This window comes from Tupaia chinensis, unplaced genomic scaffold, assembly GCF_000334495.1.
Source record: "Tupaia chinensis unplaced genomic scaffold, TupChi_1.0 Scaffold140684_1, whole genome shotgun sequence".
Taxonomy (NCBI): domain Eukaryota; kingdom Metazoa; phylum Chordata; class Mammalia; order Scandentia; family Tupaiidae; genus Tupaia; species Tupaia belangeri.
In genome coordinates, this window is record NW_006200554.1 from 1 (window position 1) to 22,688 (window position 22,688).

At 41.5% G+C, this 22,688-nt stretch overlaps 2 pseudogenes; both read left to right on the forward strand.

The window, feature by feature from the left end:
* The first annotated feature begins 237 nt into the window (after window positions 1-237).
* LOC102498592 (T-complex protein 1 subunit zeta-like) lies at window positions 238-1,865 on the forward strand (annotated as a pseudogene).
* A 12,906-nt stretch (window positions 1,866-14,771) lies between these two features.
* Window positions 14,772-22,688, forward strand: part of LOC102499008 (WD repeat-containing protein 20-like) — a 34,700-nt pseudogene continuing 26,783 nt past the window's right edge.

Here is a 22,688-nt window from a genome sequence, read left to right on the forward strand (position 1 = left end):
CAATCCCTTCTTCTCCATTCTACTCTCGGGACTTTGAGTATGTACTCACATGTACCTGGTGTGGTTTTTCAAGCCTCTTGAACCATAGTTTACCACATGGGAGTCCAGCATCTCAGCCCCCAAGCCCCCTGCTGGCTCCCTTTTTTCATTTTTAAAATGTCATTTTTTGGCCAGTCACTACAAACAGGCTCTGGGCATTGTGCACATTGGATATCCTCTCCCTCAACTGGGGCAACTATGGTGGCCATGATGACTCTGATCCCTAAGGTCAAGGTGACTCAAGCCCAGGAATTGCTGACAGTCAACATCAGCATGGTGCGGGGGCTGCAGAGTGTATGAAGGACTAGCTGGGGGCTAAGGGCACCATGAAGATGCTTGTTTCTGGCACCAGTGACATAAAACTAAACATAGATGGCAATGTGTTGCTTCACAAAATGCAAATTCAACACCCAACGTCCCCTTTTATAACAAAAGTAGCAATAGCCCAGGATGACATAACTGGTGATGGTAATACTTACAATGTTCTCATTATTTGGAGAGCTGCTGAAACATTCATATCTCTACATTTCTGAAGGTCTTCATCCCAGAATAATCACCAAAGTATTTGCAATTGCAAAGGAAAAGGCCCTTCAATTTCTTGAACAAGTCAAAGTAGGCAGAGAGGTGGACAGGAAAACACTTATAGATGTGGCCAGATCTTTCATACTAAAGATCATGCTGAACTCGCAGGTGTTTGAACAGAGGCCATAGTAGAGTCCATTTTGGCTGTTAAAAAACACAAAACAACACAAAACAACAACAACAACAAAACAAGATGAGCCTACTGACCTCTTCATGGTTGAGATTATAGAGATTAAACTTAAATATTAAACTGATAGAAACTTAATCAGAGGACTTGTTTTGGTCTATGGAGTATAGCATCCTGATATGAAGAAAAGCATAGATGAAGCATACATATTCACATGCAATATGTCATAGGAACAGGAAAAAAAAAATAAATTCTGGCTTTTTTTTTGGTATAAGAATACAGAAGAGAAAGGGAAACTAGTAAAAGCTTAAATAAACATTATTGAAGATAGAGTTAAAATATAATAAGACTGAAAAAGAAAATCTGCAGTGATTCAGAAAAAAAAGATTTGTTGATATTAATCAAAAGGGAATTAACACCTTTCCCTTGGATGTTCTTGCAAAAGAAGGCACCATAGCTCTCACCAAAGCTAAAAGAAGAAATACGGAGAAGCTGACTACTCTTGCTTGTCATGGGGTAGCTCTAAATTCTTTTGATGACCTAAATCCTGATTGCTTGGGACATACAGGACTTGTGTATGAGTACATGTTGGGAGAAGAGAAGTTCACCTTTATTGAGAAATTTAACAATCCTTATTCTGTTACATTATTGGTCAAAGGGCCAAAGAAGCACATACTAATTCAAATCAAAGATCCAATAAGAGATGGCTTAAAGGCTTTCAAAAATGCTATTGATGATGGATGCATGGTTCCAAGAGCTGGTGCACTAGAAGTAGCCATGGCAGAAACCCTAATAAAATATAAACTAAATATAAAGGGCAGGGCCCAGCTTGGAGTCCAAGCATCTGTGGAGGTATTACTCATTATTCCCAAGGTTCTTGGGAATGCTGGTTTTGAGCTTCAGGAAACATTAGTTAAAATTCAAGGAAAACATTCACAGTCAGGTCAAATTGTGCGTGTAGACTCGAACAAGGTGAACCAATAGTAGCAGCAAAAGTAGACATATGGAATAACTATTGTGTAAAGAAACAGCTGCTTCACTCTGGCATTGTGATTGCCACCAATATTCTCTTGTTGATGAGATAATGTGAGCTAGAATGTCTTCTCTAAAAGGCTGACTTAAAGCTTTTCTGTATTTTCTGAATTTTGAAGACTCTGCAGAGAGATCTGGTGGAATATAGCTATGGGAAATCATCCAGGCTTCAAATAATAAAAGAAATTTCCTTTCTCATATGAGAAAAGAAGACAACTCTGGAATCTATTTAAATTTTGAAGTTCTAAAATTAATAATTATGGTATTTTTAAAATTGTACTAAAGTTTGATAATACCCAAAATAGAAAAGTGAGATTACATCAGACTAAGAAGTTTCTGCATGGCAAAAGATACAATAATTAGTGTGAATTGACAGCCCTCATAATGGGAAAATATTTTTGTAAATTATGTATCAGATAAGGGTGTGGTACCCAGAATACACAAGGAACTAAAGAAGGTGTTTGAAAAAAGAAAAAAGATTAACCCTATTAAAAGATGGGAGAAGGAGTTGAAATAAACAGTCTCTAAAGATGACATACAAATAGCCAAAAGGAATATGAAAAAATGCTCAGCATCCCTCATTGTAAGGAAAATGCAGATCAAAAGAACAATGAGTGTATGTGGAGGAGTGGGGCCTAATGAAGGACATTTGGAGAAGGGATATGGAGATAGAGTATTGACGGGATAGGGAGGTGTGGTGTTATTGGTTGAAGATATTTTGGTCAAGGGGACTGGAAAGAAATGTTCACATATTGAAATGCTGACATTGTAAGCTAAACAATATGATTGAATGTATATACAAAAAGAAATATATTTAAAAATAAATTTAAAAAAAGAACAAAAACAAAATTGAGGGCGTTTTGTTTAAAAAAAAAAAAAAAAAAAAGAGAAGTGTTGGCAGGGGTGTGGTGAAAGTGGAACTCTTTTACACTACTGGTGGGAATGTAAAATTGGTTCAGCCACTGTGGAGAACAATTTGGAGATTCCTCAAAAATCTACAAATACAACTACCATATGATCCAGTAATCCCACTCCTTGGTATCTACACAAAGGACAGAATTCTTCATTGGAAAAGTGCTTGCACATCAATGTTTATTGCGGCACTTTTCACAATTGCTAAAACATGGAACCAACCCAAATGTTCCCATATGGATGAATGGCTTGAAAAACTGTGACACATATACTCTATGGAATGCTATTGAACCATAAAAACCAACAAAATCCTGTTTTTTGACAGAAAGTGGAAAAAATATGGAAGATTTACTGCTGAGTGAAGCAAGGCAGGTTATGAAGGAGAGACATTGTATGTCTCCACTTAATACATACTGAGTGCTGCAAACTATGACTGAAACTGATTGACTAAAATACAAAAGATGGGTGTGAATGCCAAATGTGGTGTGTGTGGAGGAGTGGGGCCTAGAGAAGGACATTTGAAGGAGGGATACAGAGGCAGAGAATTGATGGGATGGGGAGGTGTGGTGTTATATGTTGATATTTTGATCAACTGGACTAGGGAGAAATGTTCACATATTGAAATGTTCACCTTGTAAGCCAAACAATGTGATTGAATGTATATAAAAAAATAAATAAAAGTTAAAAATTAAAAAAAAGTGTACTAAAGTATACACATAAACCAACTTCTTTTTATCCAGTCAAGAGGATGTTTGCTTTCACTGCAGTGACATAAAATTACATTTGATATGCATATATTATTTATCTTGTTATTAACTATTCTTTGAAAAACAAATTTTAATGGTTTCATAATTTATCATGGATTACTTTAAAGCAATAGCTAATTGCTTATTTTTTTGTGAATAGGTGTAACAATTTAACATATTGAAAGCATCCCTATTGCCTTAGTATCAATTTCTATGAATAAAGTTATTGGATAAGTTGGATATTTCAAGCTTTTTAAATAGATAAAATGCTCCTCCAGAAAAGTTCAGTTGTAGGGGATAGAAAGACAAATTAACTACAGTAGAGACAATGAGGAAGCTGCAAGTATCACATAACAAAAACAGAAATGTAGGCAGGGATAAAATGATGGCTGAGGGCATGATGACTAATGGCTACTAGGGTTATCAATTGATATATGAGATTTTTAAGGTTGATCATATTTACAACACTCTGTGAACTTTTGGATTAAGCAAAATATCCATAACTTTCTAGTGACCTTTTTTATCTACCCAAATTACTGTTCTTTTCTACATGTTTCCACAAAATTGTTTTATACAATTGGAATATCTCTACAGTCTATGAAAGTGAGGTTTTGTGTTACCAAGCTTGTATTTTGAGGACTCAGCAGTTACCTACAGTAAGTGTGAAATAAATACTAAGCTGAAATCTTTTTATGAAATTTCATTCCCCCATTTTCTTTGATGAGTATATCCCCATGTGGCTAAATAAAAGTATGAAGTTAAGCATTCTTGTTTTTTACCAAACATTTCTGCCAACACGTTTATTCTACTTTCTTCTGGATACAGAGAATAGTAGCAAGTAAACACTAGTCTTAAAATGTTCAATCCTTGCTTAGCAATGATTATTGGCCCAGGAAAACTTTGGAGTATGAAATGACTATCTGATAATGGAACTGTGATTTGTTCTTTAATGTGTACATTGGGATTGCATGAGCCAATATCATAATTAATCAAAGACAAACTCCAGCTCATTCTTTTAACCAGAATTCAGGAAAGGACTTTTCAATTAAACAGAGACCTGTGCAGTTTTTTGTTTTGTTTTGTTTTGTTTTTATTAATTGATTTTTAAAAATTCACTGTGTATCATTACAGCATAACAAATGAATTTTCTCAGTATGAATACATATTAGTTGGTTAAAGACATTAACATAGTCGAACCAGCAGAGGACAGAATAGTCATGGTGATGGACTTGCATGTAGTTGACCACAGTTCAAGTCCTGGACCTGGTAGCTTAAAACACACCAGGCACATGTGCATGTATGCCCCAAATCTTGAGAGAATGTAAAAGGGATTGTGGTGTGGCCATCCTTCCTGGGAGGTGATTTCTTACTTTCTGTCCCCCTGTCTCTCTGGTGAGCATCTGTGTCCTATAGCAAAAATCTCTCTCTCTCTCCCTCTAAAAAAAAAAGACATTTATCATATACATTATAATCAACACAATGCTTTTCATTGATACGGAGCCCAACTGGTCACCTCTCCCAGCAGCAAATAGACACAGGGTGTGCCTCGCCAATGCTGTGAAAAAGGAGATTCTGCTCTTCAGACACCTGACTATAGAATCTTTTTTGAGACCACATTACTAAAAACAACAGAAAAGAGACTTTGGCAGATGACAATTCCCAACAAAAGGGAAAGACACTCCTAGCCAGTGAAACATTCGCCTAACAGGTGCTTAAAAGTTAGTAAATCTTCCAATGGCTAGAAGTAGAAGAAGAGCCTCTGGTATGAATAAACAAGGAAATATATCTCCATCAAAGGTACAGAGAAACTACCCTCCATCTTTTGTGCTAAGAGATGATGTTACCAAAATGTCAGACAAAGAATTTCGAACATTTATGGTGAACAAATTCTTCGAGTTGGAACAGAGAGGAGACAACGAACTACAAGAGATGAGAAAGTCATTCCAAGATATGAAAGAAGAAATGGACACTCTGAGAAAGAACCATATGGAACTATTAGAGATAAAGTCTGGAATAGAGTAAATCAAAAACTCCATTGAAAGTACTAAAAGTAGATTAGATCATGCTGAAGATCGAATCTCTGATGTAGAAGATAAAACCACTGACCTAGAAAGAACCACCAAAAAGAGTAAGTTACAAAAAACATGAGGATAATATACAGGAAATACTAGATTCCATAAGACGCCCAAAGATCAGTATAATTGGCATCCCAGAAGGTAAAAAATCTAATAATGGCATGGAAAATCTATTCCATGAAATCCTGGAAGAAATTTCCCAAGTCTAGAGAGGCACTCAAGCATCAAGACCCAAGAAATAGAAAGGACCTCAGTTAGAATCAACCCCAGAAGATCTTCCCCAAGGCACATCTTATCCAGACTATCCAAGACCACAGATAAACACATGATACCAAAACTGGCAAGAGAGAAATGAGAAGTTACATACAAAGGTAATCCCATCAGGCTAACACCAGACCTCTCACCGGAAACAATGCAAGCAAGGAAAGAATGAGAAGATGTATGGAAAGTGCTAACAGAGAAACAATTTCAGCAAAGATTATTGTATCCTGCAAGATTATCCTTCATATGGGAAAAAAAGATTAAAATCTTCTCAAACAAGACCTGAAAGAATTTGCCAGCACCAGACTAGCTCTTCAAGAAACCCTGAAGAAAGTACTGTTCCAGGAAAACTAAAGAGCTAACAGACAGAAACAAAGGAATAAAAGGCTGCTGTGACAATGGCCAACTTAAACGTTGGGAGAGATCCAGTCACATCGATAATAACTTTGAATGTGAATGGATTAAATTCTCCAATCAAGAGACACAGACTGGCCAAATGGATAAAAAACCAGAGACCCTCTATCTGTTGCCTACAGGAAATCTACCTCATCAATAAAGACATACATGTACTGGGGACCAGCAGTTAGCATAATGGTTATGTCACTGGACTGGAGGAGTCCGACCCGGTAGGGTCTCAGGATGTGTTTTGAGCCTTTGACCTTTTAAGCAAAGCTTGGATCGAATCAGCACGTTGGCAAGGCTGCTGCTATACAACCACGACCTATGAGCAAAGCTTGTGTTGACTCAGCATGTTGGCAAGGCTGCTTGTTGTATGCTCCAGAGACTGTGGTAGCCTTGCTGGGAAGTGACCCCCCTCTGGATCCCTGATATACTATTATAAAAAAATTGAATAGCTCTCTTATACATCCTGAGTATATGATAAGATTTTCCAAAAGTCCCCCGACCACTCCCATTTGCTCTGAACACCTACTGTTAATTACAATGCTTCACTCCAGCATGGTCACAGTAAGGGTGTGCTGAAGTCACATCTAGGCAGAAATCTTCTTGACCTTTGGAAGGCCCTTCAAGATACATTTAGCATAAGCTTAAAAACTGTCCCAGGACACTCCCGCCCCACTATAGCTAATGTTCTAACAAAATACATAAAAGTGGCGCCACAGGCACAATAGAATGTTTTAAGTATGCCATAAACACACCTTAAAGTTCTTCATTAACTTGTTAGTCACTTTATCGCCAGTTGAAAAAACTGTCCCCGCCCTTACCAAGTGAACAATAGTTTCAACCCTTTAAAATATATTAGGATTTCTTGAATTAAGTTTTAGATCCCTATGAAATTATGTAAGTTCCATTCTTTATTGAGATCCAAATATGTATATTTGAGATTTTCTTTTATCAGCATCGTTCTCGGTAATCACAAGATGGCTGCCACACCGCATCAGCCGATAATTATCTCTGCTTGCTGGAGCTGCTTTCCCAAAAGTGCATTCCATGAAGACCCACCTATATCAAAGGAATAATTGTGGAACTGCAATAGACCCACCCTTAATCCAACCCTGCCTTTGTAACTGGCCATGCTGACGCCCTGGTTTGGGACTGAAGTTATCAAGCTGACCTGGGACTGAAGTTATCAAGCTTCCTGCAAGCCCCCTCTTCAAAAGACACTCTCTGGTAATGAAGACTGAAGAAGAAAATGCACCAGACAAATAGACTCCTTCATTCTGAGAACTGTGTTTGGCTTCACCTGTTCAAACGGAACAGATAACATGTTTTATGATCATTGTTTCTGTGCCCTGAACTCCCTGTTTCTTAGAGTAAATCTTTTATTTCCCCCTCACCCTTCCTACTCCTGTAAGACATCGCTCAATAAATATGTGTGTTTGGTAGCCACAAGCTACTGCAGTCCTGAGCTGGCTCTGGCCATGGCTGGCTGAGAACATGCTAAGGAACATTGAGGTTTTAGCCTTATTTTGTTCACCCATGTCACCTTCCCATGTACGAGTCTCAATTCACCCCAGTTGGAGCAGGCCCCTGGCACTGGACATCCACATAGTCAACTGCAGTTCACATCCCAGACCTGGTGGCTTAAACTCACACTGGGTGCATGTGCATGCATACCCATGATCCCAAGAGGAGAATGGAGGAGAAGGGTTTGTGGTGAGGCCATACCCCCAGGGGGGTGATTTCTCACATTCTGTCTCTCTGTCTCTCTCAGTCTGTCTGGTGAGTGCATGTGCCCTACAACATTAAAAAAAAAAAACTCTAAAAAAAAAGACACACATAGACTGAAAGTGAAGGGTTGGAAATAGGTTTTCCACGCAAATGGGAACAAAATAGAGGTAGAGTTGTGATACTATTTCCTGACAAAATAGGCTTTAAAACAAAAACTGTTCAAAGAGACAAAGAAGGGCACTATATTGTAGTAAAAGGATCAATAGGTCAAGAAGACATAACTCTTACAAATATCTATGTACCTAACACAGAAGCACTCAAATATGTGAAGGAAAGACTGTTAGATCTAAAAGGGGAGATAGACTGCAATACACTAATTGTTGGAGACTTCAACACTGCACTATCCCCTCAGAACAGACAATCTAGATAAAAAATAAAGAGATAAAGGATCTGAATGATGCCATAAATGAAATGGACATAACAGACATTTATAGAACTTTCCATCCCAAAACCACGAGAAAGACTTTTTTCTCACCCTCACATGGAACCTTTTCTAAGATAGACCACATCATCGTGCAAAAAACAAGCCTCTACAGATTAAAAGGCATAGAAACTATTTCCAGCATTTTCTCCGATCATGATGGAATTAAACTTGAGTTTAATTTCAAGAGAAATCCTCAAAAATACTCAAATACATGGAAACTAAATAACCTTCTACTTAATTACTCAACAACTACTGATGAACTAAAGTCCAAAATCAAAATATTCATGGAAACTAATGACAATGAGGACATGAGATTCCATAATCTTTGGGACACCACAAAAGCAGTCATAAAAGGGAAGTTTATAACCATTAGTGCTCATAAAAGAAAGATGGAAAGAAGGCAAATGGATCACTTAACATCATGCCTCAGAGAATTGGAGAAGCAACAGCAAAGTAATCCAAAAAAGTCTAGGAGAAAAGAAATAATAAAGATCCGAGTAGAAATAAATAAAATAGAAAATAAGTGAACTATACAGAAAATAAATGAAAGTAAAAGGTGGTTCTTTGAAAAGATAAACAAAATTGATACACTACTCACGAGACTTATTAAGAAGAAGAGAGAAAGGTGCCAGGTGAAACAGATCTGCAGTGAAGCAGGAAATATTACAACAAACAAAGTAGAAATACAGAGAATCATAAGATAATACTATGAACAACTATATGCCAAGAAACAAGACAATCTGGATGAGATGGATAAATTCCTGGAAACGTACAATCTACCAAGACTGAGCCAGGAGGATATAGAAAGTCTAAATAGGCCCATAACAAGCCAGGAGATTGAATCAGTAATAAATAGCCTTCCAACAATTAAAAGCCGTGGCCCTGATGGTTTCACCTCTAAGTTTTATAAAACTTTTAAAGAGTGAAACCCCACTCTGCCCACGTTATTTCTAAATGTCCAAAAGGGTGAATCTCTCCCTAATTCATTCTATGAAGCCTCTATCATCCTTATCCTCAAAACAGATAAGGACAGGACAAGGAAGGAAAATTATAGACCAATTTCTCTGATGAATATAGATGCAAAGATTCTCAACAAGATACTAGCAAACCATATCCAACAACTTATATAAAAGATTATACATTATGATCAGGTAGGCTTTATACCAGGAATGCAAGGTTGGTTCAACATAAGCAAAACCATAAATGTAATACACCATATTAACAAAAAAAAATGCAAAAACAACACGGTCCTATCGATTGATGCAGAAAAATCATTTGATAAGATACAACATTCCTTTATAATCAAGACTCTAAGCAAAATTGGAATACAAGGGACATTTCTCAATATGATAAAATCTATCTATGAAAAACCTATCGCGAACAACACCCTGAATGGAGAAAAGCTGAAAACTTTCCCACTAAAAACGAGTACAAGACAATGATGCCCACTTTCTCCACTCCTTTTCAATATAGTACTGGAAGTCCTCGCCAATGCAATTAAAAAAGAAGAAAAAATTAAAGGCATCCAAATAGGAAAAGAAGAGGTGAAACTCTTATCTATTTGCAGATGACATGATTGTGTACATAGAAGACGCAATGATTTCCATGAGAAAATTTCTGGAAGAAGTGCACAAATACAGTAAAGTTTCAGGTTACAAAATTAATATACAGAAATCTATAGCGTTCCTATATACAAACAACAGGCAGACGAAGATAGAAGTGAAAAAAGTTATTCCAATTACCATAGCCACTAAAAATATAAGATACTTAGGGATAAATCTAACCAAAGAAGCTAGACCTCCACAAGGAAAACTATGAGAAGCTAAAAAAGGAATTGAAAATGACACAAAAAAGTGGAAGCACATCCCATGTTCCTGAAGAATTAATATAATCAAAATGGCAATTCCACCTAAATTAATCTACCTATTTAATGCAATGCCAATCACAGTACCAGACACTTTCAACACAGATCTAGAAAAGACAATCATAAAATTCGTCTGGAATAATAAAAGACCCCGTATTACTAAAGCAATTCTACACAAGAAGAGTGGAGTGCGTGGCATCTCACTCCCTGACTCAAAAATGTACAACAAAGCTGTGGTAATCAAAACAGCATGGTATTGGCACAGAAACAGACATGTGGACAAATGGAACAGAATTGAGTCCACAGGAATAAATTCCCATTCAGTCAACTGATTTTTGACAAGGGGTTCCAGTCAATCCAGTGGAAAAAGGAAAACCTCTTCAGCAAATGGTGCTGGAAAAACTGGATTTTTACCTGTAGAAAGATGAATCTGAATCCTTACCTCTCATCTTTGACAAAAATCAAGTCAAGGTCAATCAAGGATCTAAATATAAAACCTCAAACTATTAAACTGCTTCTAGAAAACACTGGGAAAACGACTGGGAGAAAGTGGGGTTGGGAAAGACTTCTTACATAAGACCCCTAAAGCACAGTCAATAATCCCCAAAATAGATAAGTAGGATTACATCAGAATAATAAATTTCTGCATGGCATAATTCACAGTAATTAGTGTGAATTGACAGCCCTCGGAATGGGAAAAAATTTTTGTAAATTATGTATCAGGTAAGGGACTGATAACCAGAATAAACAATGAACTCAAGCAGCTCTTTTGAAAAAAAGATGATCAACCCTACTAAAAGATGGGAGAAGGATTTGAAAAAAACACTCTCTAAAGATGACAAACAAATTAAAAAAGGCATATAAAAAAATGCTCAACATCCTTCATGGTAAGATAAATGCAGATCAAAACAATGGGATACCACCTAACCTCAGTCAGTATGTCTAAGATTAAAAAAAAAAAAAAGATAATTGTTGGCAAGGGTGTGGGGAAAGGGGAACTCTCTTACACTGCTGGAGGAAATGAAAATTAGTCCAACCACACTGGAGAACAATTTGGAGATTCTTAAAAAGTCTACAAATAGAACTACCATATGATCCAGCAATCCCATTCATTGCCATCTACACAAAGGACAGAAGAATTATTTATTGGAAAAGTGCTTGGACATCTATATTTATTGAGGCACTTTTCACAATTGCTAAGACATGGAAACAACACAAATGCCCCCAAACGGATGAATGGATTGAAAAACTGTGGCATATATACTCTATGGAATACTATTCAGCCCTAAAAAAAAACAACAACTGGCTTTTGTCAGAAAGTGGAAGGATATGGAAGATTTACTGCTGAGTAAAGCATGACAGGCTATGAAGGAGAGAAATCGTATGTCCCCTCTTAATATATACCAAGTGGACTCCCATCTTTTGACCCCTGGGCCAGGAATTACTAGAAAGGACTGTCCCCTTAAGCTCCAGCCCCAAGAACCCCAAGCCAGAAACCCCTCTGTCAGTCAGATACACTTTTAGTTTACTCCTTCTCCTCATTTTCATTTGTAAATTTCTCACTTCTCACTACCACAGAGAAAGGCCATTAGACCTACAGACACCCCCGTCCCATCTTTTGACCACTGGGCCAGGATCTACGAGGGAGGACTGCCCCCTGAAGCTCCAGCCCCAGGACCCCCAAGCCAGAAACCCCTCTGTCAGCCAGGTACACTTTTTTTTTCTCCTCCTCCTATTCTTTCATTTGTAAAATTCTCACTTCTCACCACCACATGGGAAGGCCATTAGACCTACATACACCCCACTCACATCTTTCGACCTCTGGGCCATGAACTGAGAGGGAGGACTGCCCCCTGAAGCTCCAGCCCCAGGACCTCCAAGCCAGAAAACCCTCTTTAAGTCAGGTAAACATTTTTTTTCCTTCTCCTCTTCTTTCATTTGTAAATTTCTCACTTCTCACTACCACATAGGAAGGCCATTAGATCTACAGACATCCCCCTCCCATCTTTCGTCCCCTTGACCAGGAATTGTGAGAAAGGACTGCCCCCTGAAGCTCCAGCCCCAGGACCCTCAAGGCAGCAACACAACTATCATACAGGTACACATTTTTTTCCTTCTCCTTTTCTTTCATTTGTATATTTTTCAATTTTCACTACCACATAGGAAGGCCATTAGACCTCCAGGCACCCCACTCCCATCTTTCGACTCCTGGTCCAGGGATTGCTAGGGAGTATGGACCCCTGATGCTCAATCCCCAGGACCTCCAAGCCAGAAACCCCTCTGTCAGTCAGATTCACTTTTTTCTCCTTCTCCTCTTCTTTCATTTGTAAATTTCTCTCTTCTCATTACCTCATATGAAGGCCATTAGACCTACAGACACCCCAATCCCATCTTTCGACCTTAGGACAAGGAACTGCAAGGGAGGACTGCCCCCTGTAGCTCCAGCCACAGGACCCCCAAGCCAAAAACCCCTCTGTCAGGCAGGGACACTTTTTTTTTTCACTTCCTTCTCCTCTTCTTTCATTTGTAAATTTCTCTCTTCTCATTACTACATAGGAAGGCCATTAGACCTACAGACACCCTATCCCCATCTTTCGACCCGTGGGCCATGAACTGTGAGGGAGGACTGCCCCTGAAGCTCTAGCCCCAGTACGCACAAGGAAGCAAACCAACTGTCATCCAGTTACACTTTTCTTTTTCTCCTTCACCTTTTCTTTCATTTGTACATTTCTCTCTTCTTATTACCACATAGGAAAGCCATTGGATCTACAGACACCCCACTCCCATCTTTCGACCCCTGGGCCAAGGACTGTGAGGTTGGAATGCCCCCTGAAGCTCCAGCGCCAGCAACCCCAAGCCAGAAACCCCTCTGTCAGAAAGCTACACTTTTTTTTTCTCCTTCTCCTCTTCTTTCATTTGTAAATTTCTCTCTTCTCACTACTACCTAGGAATGCCATTACACCTACAGACACCCCACTACTATTGGTCGACCCCTGGGCCAGAACAGTGAGGGAGGACTGCTCCCTGAAGCTCCAGCCCCAATACCACCAAGCCAGAAACCCCTCTGTCAGCCAGGTACAATGTTATTTTTCTCCATCTCCTCTTCTTTCATTGTAATTATCTCTCTTCTCACTACAACATAGGAACGCCATAAGACCTACAGACACCCCACTCCCCTGTTTCAACCACTGGGTCATTAACTGCGAGGAAGGACTGCACCCTGAAGCTCCAGCCCCAGGACCCCCAAGCCAGAACCCACTCTTTCAGCCAGGTACACTTTTTATTTCTTCTTCTCCTCTTCTTTCATTTGTAAATTCCTCTCTTTCCACTACCACATAGGAAGGCCATTAGACCTACAGCCACCTCACTCACATCTTTCAACCACTGGGCTAGTAACTGTGAGGGAGGACTGCCCCACCGAAGTTCCAGCAACAGGACCTCCAAGGGAGAAACCTCTTTGTAAGCCAGGGGCACTTTTATTTTCTTGTTCTCCTATTCTTTCATTTGTAAATTTCTCTCTCCTCATTACCACATAGGAAGGCCATTAGACCTACAGACCCCACTCCCATCTTTCTACCAATGGGACAGGAACTGCAAGGGAGGACTGCTCCCTGAAGCTCCAGCCCCATGACCCCCAAACCAGAAACCCCTCTGTCAGCCAGGTACACATTTTTCTCTTTCTCCACTTTTTTCATTTGTAAATTTCTCTCTTCTCACTACCACATAGAAAGGCCATTAGACCTACAGACATTCCACTCCCATTTTTTGACCCCTGGGTCAGGAACTGTGAGGGAGAATTGCCCTCTGATGCTCCAGTCCCAGGATCCCCAAGCCAGAAACCCCTCTGTCAGCCAGGTACACTTTTTTTTTTCTCCTTCTCCTCATCTTTCATTTGTAAATTTCTCTCTTCTCACTACCACATAGAAAGGCCATTAGACCTACAGACACCCCACTTCCATCTTTCCAACCCTCGGCTATGAACTGCAAGGGAGGGCTGTTCCCTGAAGCTCGAGTCCCGGGACTCCCAAGCCAGAAACCCCTCTGTCAGCCAGGTACACTTTTTTTTTTCTCCTTCTCCTCATCTTTCATTTGTAAATTTCTCTCTTCACACTACCACATGGAAGGCCATTAGATGTACAGGCAACCCACTTACATCTTTCTACTCCTGGGCCAGGAACTGCAAGGGAGGACTTCCCCCTGAAGCTCAAGCCCCAGGACAAACAAGCGAGAAACCCCTCTGTCAGCAAGGTACACTTTATTTTTCTCATTCTCATATACTTTCATTTGTAAATTTCTCTTTTCTCACTACTGCATTGGAAGTCCATTAGACCTACTGACACTCCACTCCCATCTTTCCATGCCTGGGTCAGGAACTGTGATGGAGGACTGCCCCCTGAATCTCCAGCCCAAGGACCCCAAAGCCAGAAACCCCCCTGTCAGCAAGGTACACTTTTTTTCCCTCCTTCTCCTCTTCTTTCATATCTAAACTTCTCTGTTCTCAGTACCACATAGGTAGGCCATGAGACTTCAGACACCACACTTCCATGTTTCGACCACTAGGCCAGGAACTGTGAGGGCGTACTGCCTCCTGAAGCTCCAGCCCCAGGACCCCGAAGCCAGAAACCCTTCTGATAGCCAGGTACACTTTCTTTTTTCTCCTACTCCACTTCTTTCATTCGTAAATTTCTCTCTTCTCACTACCACATAGGAAGGCCATTAGACCTACACACACCAAATCCCATCTTTCAACCCTTTGGCCAGGAACTGCGAGGGAGAACTGCCCCATGAAGCTCCAGCCCCAGGATTCCCTAGCCAGAAACCCCTCTGTCAGACAGGAACACTTCTTTCATTCTCCTCTTCCTTTATTTGTAAATTTCTCTCTTCCCACTATCACATGGGAAGGTCATTAAACCTACAAACAAGCCACTCCCACCTTTCCATCCCTGTCCCAGGAACTGCAGGGGAGGACTGTCCTCTGAAGCTCCAGCTCCAGGACCCCAAAAGCAGCAACCCCTCTTTGAGCCAAGTACACTTTCTTTTTTACTCCTCTTCTTCCATTTGTAAATTTCTCTCTTCGCACTACCACATAGGAAGACCATTAGACCTACAGACACTCCACTCCCATCTTTCGACCCCTGGGTCAGGAACTGTGAGGGAGGACTGCCCCCTGAAGCTCCAGTCCAAGGACCCCCAAGTCAGAAACCCCTTTGTCAGCCAGGTACACTTTTTTTCTCCTTCTCTTCTTCTTCCATTTGTAAATTTCTCTCTTCTCACTACCACATAGGAAGTCCATTAGACGTACAGACACCCCACTCCCATGTTTTGAAACCTGGGTCATGAACTGCAAGGGAGGAGTGCTCCCTGAAGCTTGAGCCACAGGACCCCAAAGCCAGAAACCCCTCTCTCAGTCAGGTACACTTTTTTTTTCTACTTCTCCTCTTCTTTCATTTGTAAATTTCTCCCTTCTCACTACCACATAGGAAGGCCATTAGATATACAGACACCCCACTTGCTTCTTTTGACCCTTGGGCCAAGAGCTACAAGTGAGTACTATGCCCTGAAGCTCCAGCCCCAAAACACCCAAGCTAGAAACCCTTCTGTCAGCCTGGTACACTTCTTTCTCCTGCTCCTCTTCTTTTATTTGTTAATTTCTCTCTTCTCACTACCACATAGGAATGCCATTAAACCTACAAATTTGCCACTGCCATCTTTCCACCCCTGTTCCAGGAATTGTGAGGAAGGACTCCCCCCTAGAAGCTCCAGTGCAAGGAAGTCCAAAGCAGCAATCCTTCTGTCAGGCAGGTACACTTATTTTTCTCCTTCTCCTCTTCTTTCATTTGTAAATTTCTCTCTTCTCACAACCACATAGAAAAGCCATTAGACCTACAGACACCCCACTCCCATCTTTCAACCCCTGCACTAGGAACTGGGAGGGAGGACTGCCCCCTGAAGCTCCAGCTTCAGGAACCGGAAGATAGTAACCCCTCTGGAAGCCAGGTAAAATGATTTTTCTCCTTCTCTTCTTCTTTTATTTGTAAATTTCTCTCTTCTCACAACCACATAGAAAAGCCATTAGACCTACAGACACCCCACTCCCATTTTTCAACTCCTAAGCCAGGACCTGCGAGGGAGTACTGCCTCCTGAAGCTCCAGACCCATAACCCCCTTGCCAGAAACCCATCTGAAAGTCAGGTACAATTTTTTTTCTCCTTCTCCTCTTCTTTTATTTGTTAATTTCTCTCTTCTCACAACCACTTAGGAAGGCTGTTAAAGCTACAGTCACCCCACTATCATCTTTCAACCCCTGGTCCAGGAACTGCAATGGAGGACTGTGCCCTAAAGCTCCAGCCCCAGGACCCCCAAGCCAGAAACCCCTTTGTCTCCTGGTACACTTTCATTTTTCTCCTTCTTCTCTTCTTTCATTTGTAAGTTTCTTGCTTCTCACTACCACATAGGAAGGCCAATATACCTACAGACACCCTGCTCCCATCTTCCGACCCCTGGGCCAGGAACTGCAAAGGAGGACTGACCCCTGGATCTCTAGCCCCAGGACCAACAAACCAGAAAGCCCTCTGTCAGCCAGGTGCACTTTTATTTTTTCTCCTTCTTCTCTCCTTTCATTTGTAAATTTCTCTCTTCTCACAACCACATAAGATGGCCATTAGACATACAGACACCCTACTCCCATCTTTCGACCCCTTGTCCAGGTACTGCAAGGGAGAACTGCCCCCTAGATCTCCAGCCAGGGGACCCCCAAGCCAGAAACACCTTTGTCAGTCAGGTACACTTCTTTTTTCTCCTTCTCCTCTTCTTTCACATCTAAATTTCTCCATTCTCACTACCACATAGGAAGGCCATGAGATTTGCAAATTCCCCACTTCCATCTTTTGACCCCGAGGCCAGGAATTTGAGGGAGTACTAACTCCTGAAGCCCCAGCCCCAGGGCCCTCAAGCCAGAAACCCCTCTGTCAGCCAGGTACAATTTTTTTTCTCCTTCTCCTCTTCCTGTATTTGCAAATTTCTCTCTTCTCACAACCACCTAAGATGGCCATTAGATGTACAGACACCCTATTTCCATCTTTTGAGCCCTGGACCAGGTTCTGCTGGGAGGACTGACCCCTGGATCTCCAGCAAAGGACCCCCATGCCAGAAATACCTCTGTCACTCAGGTACACTATTTTTTTCTCCTTCTCCTCTTCTTTCATATCTAAATTTCTCCATTCTCACTACCACATAGGAAGGCCATTAGACCTACAGACACCCCACTCCCATCTTTCGACCCCTGGGCCAGGAACTGCGAGGGAAGACTGCCCCCTGAAGCTCCATCGCCAGGACCCCCAAGGCAGAAACACCTCTGTCAGCCTGGTAAAATTTTTTTTCTCCTTCTCATTTTCTTGTATTTGTAAATTTCTCTCTTCTAACAACCACATACGAAGGCCATTATTCCTACACACACCCCACTTTCATCTTTCGACTCCTGGGCCAGGAACTTCGAGGGAGGGCTGGATCCTGAATCTCCAGCCCGAGGATCAACAAACCAGAAACTCCTCTGTCAGCCAGGTACACTTTTTTAATCCATCTCCTATACTTTCATTTGTAAATTTCTCCCTTCTCACTACCACATTGGAAGGTCATTAAATCTACTGACAGCCCACTTCCATCTTTTGACCCCTGAGCCAGGAACTGCAATGAAGGACTGCCCCCGAAGTTCCATCTCCAGGACCCGCTGGCCCAAAACCCCTCTATCAGCCAGGTACACTTTTTTTTTTTCTCCTTCTCCTCTTCTCTCCTTTGTAAATTTCTCTCATCTCACTACCACATAGGAAGACCATTAGACCTACAGACACCCCACTCCCATCTTTTGAACACTTGGCAAAGAACTGCTAGAGAGGACTGCCCCCTGATGCTACAGCCCCAGAACCCCCAATGTGGCAATGCCTGTGTTAGCCAGATACTCTTTTTTTTCTCATTGTCCTCTTCTTTCATTTGTAAATTTCTCTCTTCTCACTACCACATAGGAAGACCATTAGACCTACAGACACGCCACTCCCATCTTTCTACACCTGGGACAGGAATTGCAAGGGAGGACTTCCCCCTGAAGCTCAAGCCCCAGGACCAACAAGCCAGAAACACCTCTGTCAGTCAGGTATACTTTTTTTTCTCCTCCTATTCTTTCATTTGTAAATTTCTCTCTACTTACTACCACATTGGAAGGCCATTTGACCTACAGCCACCTCACTCACATCTTTCAACCACTGGGCTAGTAACTGTGAGGGAGGACTGCCCCACCGAAGTTCCAGCAACAGGACCTCCAAGGGAGAAACCTCTTTGTAAGCCAGGGGCACTTTTATTTTCTTGTTCTCCTATTCTTTCATTTGTAAATTTCTCTCTCCTCATTACCACATAGGAAGGCCATTAGACCTACAGACCCCACTCCCATCTTTCGACCAATGGGACAGGAACTGTGAGGGAGGACTGCCCCCTCAAGCTCCAGCCCCAGGATCTTCAAGCTAGAAACCCATCTGTCAGCCAGGTACTCTTTTTTTCCCCCTCCATCTCGTCTCCTTTCAATTGTAAATTTCTCTCTTCTCACAACCACATAGGAAGACCATTGGACCTACAGACACCCCAGTCGCATCTTTAGACCACTTCACAACGAATTGTGATGGAGGACAGCCCCTGAAGCTCCAGTACCAGGACCTGCAAGCAAGATATTCCAGTGTCAACCAGGTCCTCTTTATTTTTTTCATTCTCCTTTTCTTTCATTTGTACCTTTCTCTCTTCTCACTACCACAACAGAGGGCCATTAGACCTACATACACCCCAATACCATCTTTTGACTCCTGGGCTAAGAACTGCAAGGGAGGACTGTCCCCTGAGACTCTAGCTTCAGAAACTCCAAGCCAAAAACCCCTAAGTCAGTAAGGTACACTTTTTTTTTCTAGATCTCCTCTTCTTCCATTGGTAAATATTTCTCTTCTCACTACCACATAGGAAGGCCATTCGACCTACAGACATCCCACTCCCATCTTTCGACCCCTGGGCCAGGAACTGCGATGGAGGACTGCCCCCTGAAGCTCCAGCCCCAGTACCCACAAGGTAGCAACTCCTCTGTAAGGCAGGTACATTAGACCTACAGACACGCTACTGCCTCCTTTTAACCCCTGGGCCAGGAACTGCAAAGGATGACTTTTCCCTGAAACTCCAGCCCCAGGACCCCCAAGCCAGAAACCCCTCTGTCAGTCAGGTACACTTTTGTTTTTCTCCTTCTCCTCTTCTTTCATGTGTAAATTTCTCTCTTCTCACTACCACACATGAAGGCCATTAGACCTACAGACACCCCATTCCCTATTTTTCAACTCCTAAGCCAGGAACTGTGAGGGATTACTGCCTCCTGAAGCTCCAGTCCCATGACCCCCTTGCCAGAAACCCATCTGAAAGCCAGGTACAGTTTTTTTCTCCTTCTTCTCTCCTTTCATTTGTAAATTTCTCTCTTCTCACAACCACATACGATGGCTATTAGACGTACAGACACCCTACTCCCATCTTTCGACCCCTGGGCCAGGTACTGCAAGGGAGAACTGCCCCCTGGATCTCCAGCCAAAGGACCCCCAATCCAGAAACACCTCTGTCAGTCAGGTACACTTTTTTTTCTCCTTCTCCTCTTCTTTCACATCTAAATTTCTCCATTCTCACTACCACATAGGAAGGCCATGAGACCTAAAAACACCCCACATCCATCTTTCTACCCCTAGGCCAGGAATTTGAGGGAGTACTAACTCCTGAAGCTCCAGCCCCAGGGCCCTCAAGCCAGAAACCCCTCTGTCAGCCACATACACTTTCTTTTTTCTCCTTCTCCTCTTCTTTTATTTGTAAATTTCTCCCTTTTCACTACCACATAGGAAGGCCCTTAGACCTACAGACACCTAATCCCATCTTTTGACCCTTTGGCCAGGAACTGCAAGGGAGAACTGCCCCTTGAAGCTCCAGCCCTAGGACTCCCTAGCCAAAAACAGTTGTCAGACAGGTACTTTGTTTTTTCTCCTTCTCTTCTTTCATTTGTAAATTTCTCTCTTCTCACAACCACATAGGAAGGCCATTAGACCTACAGTCACCCCACTCCCATCTTTCAACACCTGGGCCAGGAACTGTGATGGAGGGCTGCCCCTAAAGCTCCAGTTCCAGGACCCACAAGCCAGAAAGCACTCTGCCAGCCTGGTACACATTCTTTTTTCTGCTCCTCCTCTTCTTTTATTTGTAAATTTCTCACTACTCACTACCTCATAGGAATGCAATTTTTACCTACAGACACCCAATCCCATCTTTCAACCCTTGGGCCAGGCTCTGCGAGGGAGTACTGCACCATGAAGCTCCAGCCCCAGTACTCCCTAGACAGATACCCCTCTGTGAGACAGGTACACTTTTTTTTTCTCCTTCTCTTCTTTCATTTGTAAATTTCTCACTACTCACTACCTCATAGGAATGCAATTTTTACCTACAGACACCCAATCCCATCTTTCAACCCTTGGGCCAGGCTCTGCGAGGGAGTACTGCACCATGAAGCTCCAGCCCCAGTACTCCCTAGACAGATACCCCTCTGTGAGACAGGTACACTTTTTTTTTCTCCTTCTACTCTTCTTTCACTTGTTAATTTCTCTCTTATCACAACCACATAGTAAGGCCATTAGACCTACAGACACCCCACTCACATCTTTTGACCCCTGGGACAGGAACTGCAAAGGAGTATTGCCCCCTGAAGCTACAGTCCCAGGACCCCCAAGCCAGAAACCCCTCTGTCAGCCAGGTACAATTTTTTCCTCCTTCTCCTCTTCTTTCATTTGTAAATTTCTCTCTTCTCACTACCTCATAGAAAGGCCATTAGTCCTACAGACACCCCAGTCCCATCTTTCAAGCCCTGGTGAATTTTTCTTTATTTCTTTATTTTTCTTATTATTTTCCTCCCATTTATTTCATCCTTTTTCTCTTTATCTACACCATCCCTGAAAATTTAGATATGTCTGAAATTACATTTCTGCAATTTTCTAGTGTTTCAATTCTCTGGGATTAACCCTCTAACTGTACCACCTTTGAAAAAGGAGATACTTTTCTTTTTATAGCTGAAGGGAATAGTTTTCCTTTGATTACATTGCCAAAAACAATAGAAGAGAGACTTTGTCAGTCTTCATTCCGCAGTCAAAAGGAAACACTGTTGCCCCTATTTGAGGAAACGCTCTCTTAAAAGGTATTTCAAAGGGAACACCTCTCCCAGTGGTTAGAAGTAGAAGTAGAACCTCAGGTCTGAATAAAGCAGGAAATATGTCTCCGTCAAAAGAACACAGTAACTCCCTTCCTTTTCTTAAAAAAATGGAGGACGTTACCAAAATATCCGAGATAGAATTTAGAACATTTATGTTGAACAAATATTATGAGCTGGAACAGAAAAGAGATAATGAACTACAGATGAGAAAGTCCATCCATGATATGAAGGAAGAAATGGACACGCTAGGAAAGAAAAAGATATGACTATTAGAGGTGAAGTTTGTAATACAAGAAATCAAAAACTCGAAAGTATTAAAAGTCAGGACCAGCAGTTGGCATAATGGCTATGTCGCTGGACTCCCACATAGTCAACCGCTGTTCATGTCCCGGATCTGGTGGCTTAAAACTTACTCCAGGCATGTGTGCGTACATGCCTAAGATCCCAAGAGGAGAATGGAGGAGAAGGGATTGCAGTATGACCATCCCCCCTGGGTGGTGATTTCTCGCTTTCTGTCTCTATGTCTCTCTCTGTCTATCTGGCAAGTGCACGAAAACGTCCCCCCCCAAAAAAGTATTAAAAGTCTACTAGACCATGCTGAAAATCGAATCTTTGATGTAGAAGATAAAACTTCTGACCTCGAGAAAACCACCAAAAAGATAGAGAAAGTAACAACAACAACTAAAAAACCATGAAGACAATATATGAGAAATACTAGATTAAATTAGACATCCTAACATCTGAATAATTTGTATCTGATAAGATGAAGAAACTAATGAGGGAATGGAAAACCTATTCCATGAAATTTTGGAAGAAAATTTCCCAAGTCTAGAGAGGCATTCAAGCATCCAGACCCAAGAAATACAAAGGATCCCAAATAGAATCAACCCAAGAAGATCTTCCCCAAGGCATATCCTAGCCCAACTGGCTAAGACCTCCGATAAAGATAAGATACTAAAACTGGCAAGAGAGAAACGACAAGTGACATACAAAGGTCACTCCATCAGGCTAACACTGGATTTAACAACGGAAACAATGCAAGCAAGGAAAGAATGGGAAGATGTATTGAAAGTGTTAAGAGAGAAACAATTTCTACCAAGATTATTGTATCCTGCTAGATTATCCTTCATATGGGAAAAAAAGATTAAAATCTTCTCAGACAAACAAAACTTGAAAGAA